General features: G+C 39.5%; 1 long non-coding RNA gene across 1 annotated transcript; it reads left to right on the top strand.

Moving 5' to 3' along the window:
• Positions 1-2,552: 2,552 nt before the first annotated feature.
• LOC122904052 lies at positions 2,553-4,963 on the top strand. Its single transcript, XR_006384136.1, has 3 exons — positions 2,553-2,635; positions 4,583-4,714; positions 4,942-4,963. It is a non-coding gene; the product is annotated as an uncharacterized LOC122904052 (long non-coding RNA).
• The last annotated feature ends 530 nt before the right edge of the window (positions 4,964-5,493 follow it).

Here is a 5,493-nt window from a genome sequence, read left to right as displayed (position 1 = left end):
TTAACGTTTATTTTGCTTTATGACAAATCACGCACAAATGGGTAGATTGAAACTCAGGCTAAATAATCTATGCAAATGTGTACAGCTAAGGAAGAAAGCAAATCAGGATTCCCTCTCAGCTGATTTTAAAGTTGGGTTTCTGTATTATAAAAAAAAAAAAAGAGAGAGAGAAGGTTATTCTAGACCATAATGTGATCATAACCATCTAACCACAATGACAGCTACCTAAGGAGGCTCTTTAATATAATTACTAAGAATGAAATTCAAACCATATTTTGGCAGCATTATGTGATGATGCTAGAAATACAGGAAGGGGAGACTCACAAATAAATTGCTAGTGAAAACAGTGTCTGTTTCTAACAGACATCTTCCTGCAGATTTACCTATGTACCATTGGACATCACTCTTCTCTTCCAAAAGAGTTCTGGAAGAGTCCCCAAAACAGAAGTTTCTCTATGCAGAAAAATAGAGCAACAAGAAAGGAGGAAGGAAGAAAGAAGGGAGGGAAGGAAGGAAGGAAAAAGAGAGGGAAAACGAAAAGAAAAGGAAAGAAGAGAGAGAGAAAGAAAGAAAGAACAAAGGAAGAGAAAAGAAAGAGAGAAAAAAGAACAAAAACACCCTGTGCTCCCAATGGGTTCCATTGTGCTCAGGACATAGCAACCAAACCCTGCTCTCTGTGAAAGAAATGTCAGGCCCTGGTGCTTGGAGGACCATACAACACTCTCACATAACTGTGCTGATGAGGTGTCACCTATTTCCATCCAAAAGTTGTTGTAATATGATAATACCTTTGGGATAAGGCACTTTTCTGTCTATGAAATTATTGAATGCAGGCCTTATTCACCTCTCCCCATTAGGCTTGGATGCTCAGAATCTGACTTTAGGCCGTGCAGAAATGAGAGGAGGCATCTAGCATATGAAAACCCTCCATCTGGAAAACTCCTTAATGGGAAATAGAGGAACTAGATGATCCAATGAGTTCCTCCACATCTTTAATTTCCATGATTCTGCCTAGGAAGTATTTTGGAAATTGTCTAACCCAAGGCAGATTCCACCGATTTCTGAAAATGAGGGTTGGGGGAGGCCACTGGCATTGAAACAAGGAGAGGAACTGTCCTTGATTGCCAAAAGAAGATGGAAAGCCCAGGGCTCAGACAGTGGAGATAATGGACCCCCCACCCCCACCCCGACCACCTTATCTTGCTGAAATAGCAGAAGAGGGGAATGGATGGACCAGGCTGCCAATTTGTGGATTCTTCTGGCAATGGACTGGTCACTGCAACTATCCTCTCAGTAATTATCTGTTAAGAAACAGACTCACTTTCCTCTTTAGGGCCTTAGGCCTGTTTCCACATAAAATAGAGATTAAGTAAATCCTTTTTGGTCCTCAGTCACTTCTGTAACTTCAGTTTCTACTCTGCTGGCTTGTGAACTGTCCGTGTCCTTAGGAAATAGAAATAACAACTGGCTGTAGAAGATCTCAGGGTGGGGAAGCCAGAAAGGGGTTTCTCGCGTTTGGAGAATAACGCATCTCACTGGAATAAAGGAGGCAAAGGAAGTGATCTGTATCATTCCTGAAATGTAGCTTAAAAGATTGAGATTTTGCCTTTTCAACTCTATCTGAATTTAGAAATATAAAACATCAACTTCCGCTTCTTCGTCTTCATAGTTGCCAGCATTATTGACTCTTACTGAAATGACCATGATAGAACCAGTATTTCAAGCCACATCTGTCTTCCCCAGGGTCAACCCCCACACGGGGCCACTTAGGATTAGACATAAGAGCCTCTCCGTTTTCTTTGCCTGGTGAATAGGTTGTAGAATGACTGAGGCAATTTTCTGTTTGATATTAATCATATTTTTTATCAGATTCTTTTCTTTATGATTTTTGAATACTTCCTGAGATTTATCAAGTCTCCGAGTGCTCACTGCATTTTAGTGATCTTTTATGACCTGGATGTACAAAGACATTCTAGGCACTGACCCTGCATTCCAGGAATTTTATTTTTAATTCTTCCATTTTATGTAATCCTGTTACAGAAAAATAATCACTTGTATATTGTTTATATTTCTTTAAAAAATTCAGTGATAAAATATATTTTCTTTGAAAAGTATGATTTATTTCCTGAAATGGAATTTTTAGCTGAAAGTGACATTGACTTTTATCTAACCTGGCATTCTTAAAGGAATGTAAGTTAGGGCTTTTTGTTGTTGTTATTGTTTTTTCTCTCTGTTTTTAGCTCTTTGTGAATATCCAGCTAAAAAAAACCCTCTCATCTTTTTACCTGTTTTCCATAACCTAAAAGAATTAAAAAAGAAAAAAGAATTTTCTTAGACAATAGAAAAACTGCAATTCAAAAATCAGTGAAGTATGTGAATCAGGGTCCTAGCTCTATTTTTGCTATTCATGTGTTGTCTTTCATGATAATAGCAAGGGGAGACTGTGACTGATTTTGAAAATATTAATGTACAATCCCTTGAATGTTCTTACTCTCTGTGGCAGGAGATATTATCTTGGTCCAGTAGCCATGTGCTATGATGAGTTCTCAGTGGCCTCTGCTTATCAAGGACCAACTCATTCTGATTGGTGTCTATTGAAGCAAAGAGCTGCTCTCGCCTGCCGGGACCTGATTTGGTATGTTAAGCTGTGTATCCCCAACATTTAGCATGTTGGAAGTCTCAGTACATGTATATTAACTTGTGACTGAATACACTGAGCCAATTAATAAAGTTTGTTCATCTAGCGACAGTGGTATACTTTTTTTTCCCTATCACAGCCACAAGCCGTTCCTCAAACAGTGAAGACTGAACTGTATTAATATCCAATAAATGCGGTTTGCCCCTAGTTACACTTGTGATCTTGTGCAGGGGACATCTCTCTATATACCCTGGTTTTCTCCTCTATAGAGTGAGGGAATTTTTTTAAAGTTTTTATTGATTTATTTGACACACACAGAGAGAGAATACACAAGCAGGGGGAGGGGTAGAGGGAGAAGCAAACCCCCCACTCAGCAGGGAGCCTGATGTGGGTCTTGATCCCAGGACCCTGGGATCATGACCCGAGCCCAAGGCAGACGCTTAATTGACTGAGCCACCCAGGGGCCCCTAGAGTGAGGGAATTAAAGCAGGTATTCTCCAAAGTCTCTTCCAATTATTCCATACAGTGATTAGTGTGTGATGACATAACACACGTTCTGGTATTACTTACAATGTTGGGGGCAGCAGACTTGCCATTCACTTCTCCTCCAAGAGGACAGGAGCCAAGTTTAAAGAGGCAAGTAGAGGAGAATGCGAAAGTAAGGGTTTTCTCCTATTCGCAGCCTGATAGGCTTTTATTGTTTAGGTTTCTAGAGGTGAACAGGATAAAGAGTGGAACTAAAATCATCAGAAAATACTTTTTGTTAGTGCAGGAAGTCTTTTCATTAGATCGATTAGTGGGCTAATGGTTGGTTTTATTCACAGGAAAGACAGTGCTTTTCATATTCATAAAATATTAGTGGCTCCAGACCCATTTAATTTCTACACATCTGTTAAGAAGAGAAAAAAAGGAAACCTAATGATCTAACAGAAAAACACACTTAAGGCTAACATTTGGTTCCCAGACCCATCATTCCGTTTGCCAAAATGAAGTTATTGAAACTTTCATAGTAATTGTTGTGACTGAGCAGAGCGAAGGGACGTATGTGCATTCCTGCTGCTATGTATACACATGTATTTGCACCTCACAAGCCCATATTAGAACCTGCTCTTTATTTCCTGAATGAAGCCTACATTAGTTAGTGATCTTCTGCAATATTGCTGAGAAATGGATGCACAATGTGTTCTTATTTAAAAGAGAGACAATGAGTAGACAGCGACGCAAAGCATTAAATTACTCTGCCCCAATTTATTTCTCAGAGCAGTTCTTGCTGAAAGGTCTTTCAGGAAAACAAGGACATTCAGGAAGCAACCCTCAGTCTCTGTGGACGAATGTGTTTATTGAGAGCTTGCTTGGTGAGAGGTGTACAGACTCCTGGGCTTAGAGCTCCTGTTCCAGCTTTATTTCCTTCTGTTGGAAGCCTCCTCAGTTTCTTCATCTGTAAAGTGGAGCTCCTAAGTGCGGATCAGATGAGATAACAATGTGACTGTAGAGAGAAACAGTGAGAAGGGCACTGAGAGGTCACTGTTAAGTCTAAACCAGAAAAAAGTTACTCTGTTACTGTTTTTACTTTTCACAAATTATATAATCCCCTTGGCTGTCACTAGGCAAGTATGAAAATTACCTCATTATGGTAACTATGTTTTAACCTAATTGTAATGATAAATTCACCACCAACAACAACCAGGTCACTTGGCCCTGTCTTCACCTCCGGTGACAACATACTCCTCTATGGGTTATGCATGAAATTAGCTACACAAATTGTGGAACATATGTATGCTTTAACTTGTTTTGCCATATCTAAACATTGCAAATGTTAAGTCAGGTATAAATCTGAACAAAGATAAAATACGGGTGCCAGTTTTTTGGTGAAATCTATCACTACCAGATCAGATGACAGTCTTGCAATTGTAACGTCTCTACTCTGTAATGTATACATCGCAGGGGAAAGTGGTCATTTGCTCCCACCCACATTTGTACTACTACTCCTTGATGGTGCTGGCTGGCCAGGATAAAACCACTCTGAGATGACACAATTGATGCGGGCCAGCAAGGAAGGAAATCACCATACTTCAGGTATTTCCCTTCCTACTCTCTGTTCCTCACCAATACAGGATTTGTTTTTCTGCAAAGATCTTTCCAAAATAATTAGGAATTAAAAATATAGATCTATAGATCTATATATATACATACATACATACCTCTTGGAAGCTTTAATGACTGCTTTCATTAATAACCAGTCAGAGGTGAGAACTGACTCATCGCTACAGCCCAGTGTTGACCCGTCTCTTTTTTCTCCACAGACTATTTACTGCTACCCTTTACCAGACACACGTGATCAGAAGCCAGTGCTGTGAATCGTTCGGTTGGTGAATCCTACTGTTGAGGTTCCCAGCCTCCTCTGCTTATACTACCTTGGTATCAAAAGTGCCCTGCTGATTTACTGGCTGAACTTCTCTTAAAAAAAAAAAAAGAGAGAGAGAGAGAGAGAAAGAAAAGAAAGAAAGAGAAAGGGAAAAAAAAGCTCTCCCATATACCATCACACATTTATATTTCCAGAGAAACTAAATCTAAGAGCACAGGAATGTGAATAAGAATCCAAAGTGAGTAGAAAATAAATGCCAGGTAAAATGCAAAATGTATCAATGGATAGTTGTCTTCTATGAATGTCCCCAGCCTGGCCTGTTTTGAGGTGTGCGGGGGAGAAGGTAAATGTGCTCATTCTGAAACTAAAACTCAAATTTGGAAGATTTTATGGGCATATGAATGATGACAAAAACTGACCTCATCCTTCAAAAGAGCTTCACCTGTGTTTTTTTTTGGAGTTTCTGAGGTTACCTGACTTGTGTGTGAAA

This window comes from Neovison vison, chromosome 4 (assembly GCF_020171115.1).
Source record: "Neovison vison isolate M4711 chromosome 4, ASM_NN_V1, whole genome shotgun sequence".
NCBI classification, from domain to species: domain Eukaryota; kingdom Metazoa; phylum Chordata; class Mammalia; order Carnivora; family Mustelidae; genus Neogale; species Neogale vison.
Note: the sequence above shows the minus strand (reverse complement) of the source record. Positions and strands in the feature narration are given on the sequence as shown.